This window comes from Melanaphis sacchari, unplaced genomic scaffold (genome assembly GCF_002803265.2).
Source record: "Melanaphis sacchari strain LSU unplaced genomic scaffold, SCAv2.0 Contig54_pilon_pilon, whole genome shotgun sequence".
Classification (NCBI taxonomy): domain Eukaryota; kingdom Metazoa; phylum Arthropoda; class Insecta; order Hemiptera; family Aphididae; genus Melanaphis; species Melanaphis sacchari.
Window position 1 is genome coordinate 1,194,192 of NW_020271380.1, and position 14,035 is coordinate 1,208,226.

The 14,035-nt window shown below is 23.8% G+C and overlaps 1 protein-coding gene across 4 annotated transcripts in view; it reads left to right on the forward strand.

The window, feature by feature from the left end:
* Positions 1 to 14,035, forward strand: part of LOC112599637 (kinesin-like protein CG14535) — a 160,481-nt gene that overhangs the window by 45,644 nt on the left and 100,802 nt on the right. The window lies entirely within an intron of this gene.

The following is a 14,035-nucleotide window of genomic DNA, read 5'->3' on the forward strand; positions in this document are numbered from 1 at the left end:
TTCAAATATTTCAATCGATTTATTTGAATTTATACAAAAATATACGATTATTTTTATTTATTTATTATTTTAGTTTTTGATCATAGTGGATTATGTATTGGTTTTACAATAAATTATATGCGTTTTTATAGTCTGTCTTCACGTTTTGGAGCATTAAAAATAATTAAATTTTCAGTATAAAGGTGGTTTTTGGTAGAAAATTGAATTTATTTGATATTTTGAGTGTGTTATTAATAAAAAATATCTTGCATTTTTCAAAATAATCTGGATAAACAGGAATATTTATGCAATACCATTTTTTGTCAAATTTTATTTCATAGTTTAACTAAAAAAAATAAAATTAATAAACAACTGTAGAAATTTGAAATATTTATATGATATTTATATTAGTTTTATATATACATGATTTAATTTAAAAATATTTGGTGTGTTTATATTTAATTTTTTATAGATAATGTTAAAAAAACATTTTTACGCTTTGTCGAATAGCTTAAAATTAAAGTATAAACAGGTTAGATGTTCATTAAATTCTTATAAAATAGGTATAAAAATAAGTTAAAGTTTAAAGCCACATTAATTTTTTAAATGTATTTGAAGTTTGAAATTTTTGATAAAATTAAATAATCAGATATGAAATAACAATTTAAGTTATTTTATTCTATATTTATTGATTTCAATTTTTTGTAGGGATTCAAAATTGGAATTTTAGGTGTATTGTTATTAACTAATAACTATATACATTGATATTTTCAAAATATAAAATAAATACAACCTACTGCTTATTACTAGTAAGTATTATAGATAAATGAAAAATATATTTAGAAATATATTCTGGTTAACAGTTTTTGCTTAAAATAATTTTGATATACATAAATAGATCATGAAATTCAAATTTAACATGGTATCTATTATAATAACAAGGTATTCGTACATTCGACTCCTACTATATAAGTAATCGAGCTTCTTAGTATTTTATTTTTAACTAAGTTATAATTATAATAAATCTAAGTACTAGTACATTTAAGCAAATAATTAAATTATTGTTGCATTTATTTATATTTATTCTTCAGAGTTAGTAATTTCACGGCAGTAATTAGAAAGTTTTAAATGTATACTATCTACTATAGTATTAAAAGTTTTAAAGTGTAGGTAGGTAAACTTTTTCATGATTATGGATACTTAAACTTTCTTTGTTTTTGTGTGATAAATCAGATATCTTCTTAGGTTAATAGTATACTTTATTTTACATTTTTTATTAGATATTTATAGTGACTAAGAGAAATATCGATTAAGGGAATGGCAAGGTATATATTCTTATTTGGAATATATAAATAGTTGCTTAAATATCAATCTATGGGTACATCTTATATTGTTTCTTTTTTCTCATGTCTAATGTTTAGAAAACAATTTAAAATTAAATTGTCTTTCTAATGATATTCTAATCTTATAAAATATAAGTTCAACATTAAAAAAAAAATATTTTACTAATTATAATACTTTTTTTAAGTGTAATTTATATTAGAATGAATCTTATGCATTTAATTATAGTAGGTAATTTAATAAATGGGTTTTTATTTTCAGTAATTAGTGTATTGTAATTTAGTATTATATTTTATATATGAAAGAATACGATTTAAATTTTATTGATGAAAATAACTTTTGAAAATATGATAAGCGCTCAAAATGTATTTACGAGTAATAACAATGCTTAATAGAAAAAAAAAATATGTATCGTTGACAATTTTGAATTTTGTTTGTTTATATACTTACACTAAATTGAAAAAGGGTATACAATACGCGTCTAACGCGTATATATAGTGGCAGTTATAGGTACTAGTAGTTTCTGTGGGATTTGAGTGAACGTGCTGTTACGTTCGAGGGCTTTCGTTCACAAAATTCACTAAACGAAAATGTCACGAGTGTTGATCAGGAAAACACGGTTCTTTTCCAATATTATGTGTTAAAGTAAATTCACTATCCTTACTGCTTCACTATTATTTAATTTACAAAAAAATAAAAAAAAAATAATAAAATGGAAATGCAATTTTTGCGTCTTCAGATAGGTTAAGCTTCTTTTCACCACTTTTTATATTATTATTCTAGTAAACGTATAGTATAAAGTAAAGAATAATATATTTAAATTGATCCATTTAAGAGTCTAGACTCATTATTTCTAAAAGTTCAATGTTTTTTGAAAATATTTTAGCTAAAACAATTTAACGTCATTGCAAAAAATAAATATTATATTAAATAATTATTATATGTTAACACGTTTGATCGTTATTTTGTTATTATTTTTTTCAAGTTTTTAATTTTTCGATCAATATCATACATTTTTAATTTTATATTACAAAGTTGAATATTTTTCTGATTGCTTCAATGTATAAGAAATGAATTTTGAATTAGAAGTTAATTAATTATAACTTGTAAGTGGATATTTAAAGTTTAGCTTTAAGTTATAGATACAATGAGATATTTCATTAAGTAGTATACTATTCCACTCATTTAAACTTTAAATATTTATTATTAGATATTATTAATTAACTACTTGTTTAAAATTTGATTTTTATGAATTGAAGTAACGATAATAATAGATATTTTAGGATATATTATACTCGTAATATTTTGATCAAAAATGTTGATTTGCAATAAAATCAAATTGTGTAAAACTAATATTTAAAAGAAAATAAGCATAAACTTTTAAAAATAGTGACTTTAGACACTTGAACGGATCACCCACGTGGTTTGTGTATAATATTTAATTTATATATGCAGCGTTATCGAACGCATGATGATCATCCGTGTATTATAGTACTGTAGAATATAAAATGTACGTGTGGAAATTGTCACTGGTACAACAATATCGTCCAATATTAGGGTCGGGGGTTCTGTCTTCAATTCCCACGGCGCGGAGGGGAAGATTTCCAAGTGTATGCGTATTATATCGCGTGACATTGCCACAACTACCGTGCTTTTCATATCTTGTCAGTATAACCTGTATGGGTATAATGCGCGTGTGGTGTGGCCACGGAATCAAAATCGGAGAGGGATATGTGTCGGCAGAGAACATGTTGTTATTATTATTATTATTATTTTCATCACGAGCCCCCGCGGGCATCTTATTTATGACGTCGACGTACGCCGTTTTCCCCTTGTGGCTCTGTGCGAAAAATAGCCTTATTCCTTTTCCAGGGTCTTTCTTCATAGAATCTCTCTTTTTTTCATTCTGTTCAGGACAAATGGTGTCGTACATGTTTTTCTCATTGAGTATATAATATATTATCTTTATGTATCTAACACTTATAAATTTTCTTAAACACTTTATATTTTTAATTTAAATTTCCTCTCTACTACTGGTTGTTAATACAATTATTTGGTTTTATTTTTACATTGACGTCCTCAGATTTAATTATTCAACTATGAAATATTTGTATTTAATCAGCTATTGTATATTTATTTTGTTAATAGTTCAATAATTAGTTGGTCTTGTAACATAAATATGAAATAAAAATTTATAAACATTTGTTTTGCAAGTAAAATTATGAAATAGTAAAAATATGCCTAGTAGTATATGAAAAGTTTAAAGTAAGCATTTTAATAGCCGATTAGATATTTTTATTTGAAAGTTTGTTTATTTATGCATTAAGCACTTTGTCCATAAAAATTGAAAGTTAAACACAATTTTAATGTAAATAGAGGGTAATAATTGTTATATAATTCAAAGTAACTTAAAAATAATAATTATAGCAAACTATAATATTAATATTATTTAATATTTAGTTTATACAAAAACAACTTTTAATTAACAATTCATTTAAGTTGTACTGTCGTATACGAATTTTCATATTAAATTAAAATTAAAAACCATTATAATATAACTGTATATTTATATTATTTATTAATTGTTGATATTTTATTTGCATAATTATCTATATAAGTCTAAACTATTTTGTTAAGTTATAAGAAAGTATAAATAACATTAAATTTTACTTTTATTTATTTAAATATTATAAAAATTTTAAATTCACTCATACAATGTGTTCAATTAATTAAAATGTTAGACAAAGAACTGATATAAAGTTTTTTAGTAAAAGTGTCTATAATATTATTTTGTATAATGTTATTTAAAATAAATAATATATATTGTATGGAAATTCATAAGAAAATTCGCTTCTTGGACACGCGTTATCTAATAATACATAATATGTATATAATATGATTATTTATTACATAATTTACTTATATCAACGTTAATCTGTTTATTATCTGATATTTTAATTAATTAATTAAATCTATTAAATCTATGTATCGTGATAATGTATATTATTACTTTAAAAGTAAAAATTCTGAAACTACTGCAACTTTTAAAATATTAGAATACATAATAATTATTAATTAATTTGTCAACAATAAATATTTTATTCACTTCGTATTTCTTTAAAAGCTTATAGTTATTTTGCACGAATATATAATTTTAATGATAAATGTGCAAGGAAGGTTTTTGATTTTTTTTTGAAAACTGTTTATTCACGAATAATTCATTTATTAACTTTTCGAATGTAAAAATGGCTTCAAAAGTTTCATAATTTATTTCTGAATGTAGAATATTTGGCATAAATAATATTTTTTAACATCTAATAGTAGCAAAAAAAAAAAAAAAAAACCGCAAATTTAACTTTAGTCAGATTCATTTTTAAATGAATACAATGGCTTATAAATGGAGGTATTAATAAAATTTCTGAAGTTATTCAGATAAGAAACATGATTTTATATATAACTAACAATGTATCACAATTTATTTAACGATCGTACCATAAGAAGTTAATAGAAATAATAATTGTGATAAAAATTCAGTTTATCCGTTAGGTTTATGTATATTACAGGTTACCTATAAGTATATGGTAAAAGTTTAAGAGGTAAATATATAATAAACGTGTATTGTTTAAGAGAAGTGGTAGAAATTCAGAATCTTATAAATAATCCTATTAATTAAAAATTAAATATCGTAATATGATCATTTTTTTTAGTAGATAATTTAATACTGTTACTTAAAAATGTAATACATTCTTTAAATATTTGAATGTTATTTGTAAATCATATTTTTCTTTAAACCAATAATTATAACATAAACCAATAGTTATAACATTACTTTAATTAATTTATTTTAAACTATTCATTTAAATTTATATTATATTTTTTCTATTTCAGTCTAAATGCTGAGGTTTTATGTACTGTATAAATTGATTTTTAACTTAATCAATTTTAATATTTTCTCAAGGAAAACATCCAAATATTAGAGAAATACCCTCTTGAGATAAAAGAACCAAGTAACAGTTGACCATCATAAAATCGGATATTTTTCTTTTTATCATCATAAAACTTACTAAGAGATCCGCAGCATTTACGTCGTCTGTATTACGCCGGCATCTGTTGACTGCGTCGATATAAGAAAATAAAGTTGCAACTCCCCCTTTTACCATTGCCAAAAACACTGAATTCCTTCCCCACTTAAGAGAGAAGTGAGAGAGAGAACAAAAAAAAAAAAAAAAACAGTAGCCTAAGAATCATTTCCATCCGATTTTCCACCGATTTAGACTCGGCAGCCCCAAGGGTCGTAATAGCCGATGGCTACCTCATAAAACTCGAATTTTGCTTAATGCTATTTCTTATCCAAAGTCTTTTACTTCACCTCTTTTATTTTTATTTCCTTTGGATTTGCCTAAATCTACCATTTCATTTCCAAGCGGACTTCATCACAATTCAGATTTTATCTACTCCACAGATTGCACGGTTGCACTTTATGACTCTGAAGTTTCTAACAAATATATTCATAGTTAGATACTGATTTTTGATACGAAATTGTTATTGAAACATAATTTTAATTTATTCAAGATGATAATACAATAAAAGTTTTTGAATCTATATATAATATATATGTATACCTATATTTGTATACCAATGTTTTACTGTTTAGTGTTCACTAACTAAGTATGGTTAAAATTTGAATTACATTCATAGTTATGAATTAATAAATAATAACGGCCTTGGAAATTATTATTTTATATTACGTATTATTGAAATCTGTATGATATTATTTTAGATTAACTTATTATCAAACTTAAAGGTAAAAAATATTACTCATGTTCCATTGTTGAACTTTTACGGTATTTTAATTTTAAGTGAGTTATGAGTAAGTATGTATTATATAAACATTTAAAAATTCTCAAAATTTTCTTAAAAATTAAAGTTTTATAAAAAATTAACGAGAGAATACACATAAAGTTCTTAATTTTAAGTTTGATATGATAAATATTAAATTCACACTAAAATTTAAACTAATAGTACAAAATTAAAACTCTATAAGGTATATTTTAGTATTTTATGCGTTATTAAGATGGAGACAATATATATATGAAGTCTTCTTAACAGTTTAGTAGTTAGTATACTCGTTTAAAAGTATATTATGTAGTAAGGAATTATCTACTTACGTTTTAACTTATTAAAATATTAATAATAATTTTAAATTTCAAATGGTACAAAACGTGAAAAAAAAAATTGATTTTTCGTTTGAATAGAAACAAAAACCTGTTAAATGCACGTAAAAACTGAGATATTATATTGCAGGTTTTAATGGCACGTTTAGGGTTTGCCTTTAGACAACTATATAGCTTACAGCTATTATATGCAATGTTATAAATTGTATACAATTGCGATCTTGATCAACGTTATCTGAATGAAATACATATTTTTTTTTAAAAAAACCTGGAGACGTTATGGAGAGTATATAGTTTTATAAAGGGGAATGTTATTGCAAAAAAGAAAGGGGGGGATTTTGTCCAGAGAACAATAACAATGGTACTATGGTCGCCCCTGGCGATCGGAAATACGTCGTTCGAATTTCAACACAAACGTCTCTTCACCTCTCAAACCCTACTATTAGGTCGTTAAAAGTCCTTTTTATGCGTGCGCAATGCAGGTGAAACTCTTGTCACATAAAACGGCTTTATGCGATTTATTACTGATATTTTTTTCTATTCTTTACTCAGTTATTCATTTTTTCTTAAATTATTTGTAGTTTGTTTTCAATAATATAAAATTAAATTAAAGGTTCCATAAAATTATTAAAAATGTTTTAAATTAGTCATTATAATTAAATACACAAATATCATCGAATGATATTTTGACCTAGATTTTTTTTAATAAATTATGGTCTCTTAGTTACACAAACACAAATTTTTATGTTGCATGTCGAAAGTGATATTTTATTAAAATTGCATTTAAACCTTTAACGGCTTTAACAATATCAGTAGTTTTATGCTGACCCAAGTCTGTCTGCGACGATTAAAGTGACATTTTAATGTTTTCAGAAATGTATAATGAACATAAACATAACGTACTATTTCTTATTTATGTGATACTCCATAAAATATTGCAATGCTATAAACTTGATTAACGTGATTAAAATATAATTATTCTTGTATTATAATTAATAAAATTTTATTTACTATAATTAATATTTAGTTATCAAATATAATGATCAGTTTATTGTTATGTAACATTTGTGCTATCACAATATTATACTAATATTCTAGAATAACGGATTTAAATAAATTTAATTATACTTACAAATCATAATATAATACTATATAATTATTGAAAAAACCGGAATAAAAATATTAAATTTGGGTAGCTAACTTCATGGAATTATTTTATTATATTGTTTTAAATTTTATCAATTAAGTGAATATAATACACACACTATTGAAAAACAAAATTATTCATTCTATGCGGAAATCTCGGTGTCCATACGTGTTAATATTATGTTGTAATGTTAATAATGTTTGTGCAATCATTTTAAAATAATAATGCAGTTTTGCACAATAAATTTTATCGTTATATTATAATAAGTATATTAAACATTTTCTTTCCTGTAAAAATATAAACCATATACAAATTAGAATTCAAATTAAAGAAACTCATATTGCCTATATAATATAATTTATGTTACATATTGAATAATAATCGGATTATCAATTTCTAATCTATTTTTTTTCCTAAAGATAAAGAAAAATATAATAAAAGTAAGTGATTATCACACTCTGGATTCATTATTTGTACAAAGTGTGGTAAAATTTATATTATTTAGATGAAAAATGTAATAAATTCCTATTATTTTATATTAATTAATTTGAATTGATCTATTTGTGTATAAAAGTATTGCCAAATATTTTTTATTTAATTATCAAAGTAATTCTTATACATACGTATCAAATAATACTGGTTGCTATTGAGTATAATTGTTTAGATGGCTGATAGTTTAGTGTATTAGTTATTTTTCTTCAAAGTGTATTAATATGTGAATATATTATAATTTACTTTTATAATATATTTATTATGCAAATTTGTATTTATGTAATGAATAGTTGATTTTTAAATTTATCTTTTGTTAAATATTTTTGTTTAACATCATTAATATATTTATGCATAATGTATTATGTATTCAATACATTGACATTTATAAGGTGTTATAAATCTTTTAAAACATGTTTTCATCAACTTGATTAATGTTAAAAATCAAATTTGTTTTTTATATAGTCTTTTTGTAAAACTTTAAAAGTGGTATACGCTGGTTTCAATAAATTAGAAAGCATACACTCACAGTATATTTCAAAAACCTTTTTGTAGAACGGCTTGTCCTTCTTTTATAACGCGATAAAAATGCGCTATTACATGGTTTTGATGTGTCAAGTAATATACCAATGAACCACTATCCTTTTATTTGGGTTTTTTCTATTGTTTTGGTTTTACGATTTTCTTTGCGGAGATCTCGGACAATCAGTATTCTCCTTAGCAATGGCCCGTTTGATATTCCTTGCGCTTGACCACAGTCGCCGATAAAGATATTCGATTCGGATGGGATTACTGAGCGGCAAAACGTATATAAACACGTGTATACTTACCTGCAAGGTACCTTTTATATATGTATGAAAAAACTGTTGGTAATAAATGACCCGATTTTATTAGTAAGCAATGAAGATTTATTTTTCGATCAGCTATACGGCACTTCCGGAATCCGAAATCAGTTCCGAAAAAACACTTCTCTGTAGAGCAAAAAATAAAAAAATAAAATAAAAAATACTCACGCTTGGTTTGTTAGCAAATGATCGTGAAAAGCGAATAACAGTTTGTTTACAAAAAAATAAATATTTACAATGGATATTTTGTTTTTAATATTTTAATAGACACAGTAAGACGGTATCAATAATTTTAAATAACAACAATAAAATTATGTATTGTTATTTTTACTCAATTATGAAGGATATGAACTGAATTCATTAAATTTCTTGTTTTTATTAAAATACTTTTACTTATTTTTTCTACTAAATGCGTTTTAATTGAGTTTCTTATAATACCTAAAAATTTGATTAAATATATTAGTATATTTTATGAAAGTTGTTACACGTTTGTTCTTTATATCGTTATTCTACTTATTAGAAATATTTTTATTTTTTTTTACTCAAATTGTCTGCAGTGTTTAATTTTAATATTATGTGTCATCTGATTGCTCAATAAATAAATAAAATGAATAAACAAAAGTTGTTCAAAGTTTTTACGTAATTTTTTTTATAAAATTATATTACTGGAATAAAAACCTTGTTGGCTTTTGAGATATAAAATAGCAACAATGGTTAAAATACATCCCGTGGGAAATTTTCTTAAGTACCTTGTATATACACACGTAAAATATGTTGTACATAATATTTTAACGACTATGTTGAATTTAAGTGTGGCTTAGATTACTCAAATTTTCACACTAAAACTCTCAAAAATATAGAAATTTTATGGATCATGAAATTCCATATTTTTTTATTTACAAAAAATATTAACTTTTTACTTTTAAACTTGAGATGTCTTAGCTGCTTATAAACATTTATAAAACGTGTAACTACAGTTTTTGTTCCTATATTTTTAACATTTAAATACTTCATACCTCGTTAGTCGTTACCGTAGGAACGTTATAGTTTTATCATTATTAGGAAATTGTTTGTTAATTGTAATATAATATGTGTGGCTATATAATAATTATCCTGATCAATATTTATTACAGAAAAAATAAATTTATATTACTAAACCAATAAATAATAGTTTAATTTTTAATAATTTACATCCATATTTTTAATTTTGTACATAATAGTAATAAGGCTACCAATATAAATTATTGTTTAAATTGGAGGTGCATTTTATTTCAAGTCTATTTTTGTGAAGGTACTTATTAATAAAAACACATATTAGAATATATTACAAAATGGAGTTATTTACAGTTGTAAAATCTTTGCGTAGAAAATTTTACTGAATCCTTAATAGTGTTTAGTAGTGTCTCGTTAGCGATTGATTGTGTTATTATCGAGAAACCTTTCAAACTTTACAACTTTTTTTTTTTAGGATAAAAGGGGAAATACACAATTCTCCGAGGGGCTTAGATATATGGTTGAAAACAAGAAACAGAATTTCACTGGACACTTAGGTCATATTCTTCCTCTCTTCCAGTTATACATGATTACAAAAGTTACATCATTTGTCAGAACATGTCGCGTGTGCCGCTGACAACTGCAAAAGCGTCGTTAATCACATTTTCTCGATCAAATTAACGTGTATTATTATAGCAGAAAAACATGTGCACTTTCCCTTACTCCAAAAATGTGCACCTGACGTACTACCGTTTATCATGTAACTAAATTAAATCTCGTAAATCGATGGTATATTATACAATTATATAGTCCTTTTATAGAAGGCATTTTTTGATATTATTTGATTTATAGCAGCAAATGGGGTACATGTTTTTCAAAGTAATGTACATAATTATGCGTTAAGTAAACTGACAAATGCATAAACTGTTTAGTTTTGGTGTAATAGTATAAATTATAGTAGATAATTTTTACATGTAAATTAGAAAACTGATCATTTCATGTATTATTGTGGCTCTATACATACAACATGATAATATATATTTTATTCTGTTATGTTGTTTCTTAGTCTTATGAAGTTATAAATCAAAAATATATAATTCAATTACTCAAACCATAATATAGTATAATGTTAAAGCATAAAATAAAAATATCTCAGGTAATTGAATATATAAGTATATTAATTTCAAATTGATTTATCTTTGTAAGATCTCATCACTATGCCCGTATAACATAAACGCATAACTGTATTTTTGACTTAAGATGCTTGTAGTGTTAATTACGTTCAGAAGAGAAATCCCAGTTGGAGCATGAACGTTGTTGACACTATTACCTACCGAATATGGCGCTCCTATACGATGTAGCATCGCGGGGGATTCACTTAATTGTTATACGACGACGTACCTCGAGTTGTGGAGAGGAAGGAATATTATAGTCAAAGTCTATAACTCGCGGTGATAGTCGATGTTGAATTTGCATTTTGGCCCTTTATAATAGACATTAGAACGGATTTCCCGGGTCGTATGTTTAGAGGCCAACTTCAACTCACCCTTATGATTTATATCCGAAGGGCTACTGAAATGAAACTTTCAACAAACACGGTAAATGTGATTGTTTTTGTTTGAGTTTAATATTAAAATGACTATATAGTAGTTATGTACTTGTAATACAAAATTATCTATTACTGTCATTCAATTATACGTCACATTAAACATTAAATGCTTAATAATATTATAAGATTGTAGTTGTTACTACACAGAACATGTTTTTGAAAGTTAAGTAATGAGGAAAACTTGGAATACTAAAACAGATTTAACTGTGAAACTTTTTGCCTTTATAGTGAAAATATAGTTATGGTAAATAACAATAATCAAAACATTTTAAACTATTTAAATCATAAAATAAAATATGAACGAAAAAAAATGTAATGATAATATTATATAGTATTATTATAATACTCGTATAATAATTTAAGTGATAAACTCAAAAATTAATTAAAAAATATCATTACAATTTTGATTATCACTAATTTTATTATGAAAATGTTATTTTCTTAGAAAGGGGTAAAATGTTATATGCAGTATAAAAAAAAAATATGAAACCACCTGTAACGGGGATGTCGTTTCGACGACGACTCTAAGCGCTGTCAAATTAATCGAGCAGGAATGTATATGTCCCAGGCGCAACGAGTTTTGTTTTCCGTCTCATTTATTCAACGGGCTTGAACCGTACTAATCTCTTAAGAATTCCAAATTAGAATCGGGTTTCCGGTTATTCCGAGCACTTTAGACTTTAAATGGGGCTTCGTCGTTTTAAAGGATCTTTGTAAACGAGAATTTGACATTTTACCAACATACACGTAGTAGTGTTATTTTTATTTTTTTCCTTTTAAATTTCATGTAATTATGAAGTTTTTAAAATTAAAATGTATAATAGAACTTATATTATTGATATTATTGTATTCAAAATAAAAAAGCACATTATATGCTATACATTTTTAGTAATAGGTAGGCACTTAAATATTTAGAATAACCTTTTTTTTTTTTTTTGTAAATGTTAACTAAGATGATAAGTAGATTATTATGTAGTAATATAATATCTGAAGTATTTAAATTTATGTAAGTAAATTAACTGACATTTTGAGTAAGAAGCTTAAATAATATAAAACAATTTAATTTTAATAAATAAATTAACCAAAATAATTATATGCAAGATAATTAGTATTAAATACAAAGGTGGGCAAGTTAATAAAAATATTTAACTCAAACTTAGTTAAGTTAAAAGAGCATAAGATCGGTAAGTTAGAAGTTAATTGTTAACAAATTATAAATTTAACTCGATAATTTAACATTTAATATATAAAAAATACTCACTTAACTTAGTTTAAAAAAAAAAATTTTTTTTAATTATTATGTAAATCACATAAAAAATGATTACTTATGTCTTTCTAATTTACTAAATTATAAAAAATAACTTTATTTAATTATTATCATAATGCACACTGTACAGTATAAATACATTTTTACGTTACGTGATATATTATTTATTAATTTAAACTATACACATTTAAAATTAATAATTTATCAAATATTATTTTTTATAGAATATAGCAATTGAAGGTCATAAAACATTAAAACAATACAATTTATAATTCATAATTTTATTAAAAAAATCAACTGCAAAAAGCTAAGTTATGTCATCTGTCAATTAAATTCCTTAAGTTCATAAGTTGAATTGAAAATAAATGAACTAGTTAAATTAAAAAATTAACTTTTTAACTAGTTAATGCCCACCTTTGATTATATGTATATAATACATAGAAGTGTAATAATTTTTTTAAACATTATTATACTACATCTTTAGTACATATTTTTCTAAATGACTTGTAATACTTAATATTTTAATGTATAATATCTAACTTTCTTAAATTAATATAAAACTTAACCAATATTTTAAACACAATTGTATACATTGGAACTATTTATAAAATAATATATTATCGTTAAAAAATATTATCTAATTCTACTAAATCATATAGATGATGTATAATCGAATCTATCACTATGATAATATTATTCGACAATCTTTTATATTTTTATTAATTATTGTTTTGTAAAAAGTTCTTTAATCAGTAGAAAAATTAAATTATACACATGTATATCACACAAGTACCTATAACTTTCTTTGACATCGAGTCTAGACTAAGACGTTATTCACAATTAAATGTATTAAATGTTCAAAATTAAAAACATTAAAAAAAAAATTGAAAAAAGTGTAAAGATTTAGCTGGTGTTAAGCACTCTTCATCTTCTTTTTACTTGTAATTTGCCTAGTCACTAGATATTGATGTGTTGATATGTTGAAGTTTAAAACAAACGTTTGGCAAATCGCCGCATCTGACATGCTTAATATTTTTTTTTTTTTTTTTTTTTATGAATAACATTTGAAGTAAAACACTTAAGAAAATTGAACAACTATCTCATTTAAAGAATCATAATGACTTGATTTTCTATTTATAAATCTTTCTACATGAAAAAGTCTAATTAGGCATAATATAAAATAAGTTTCAA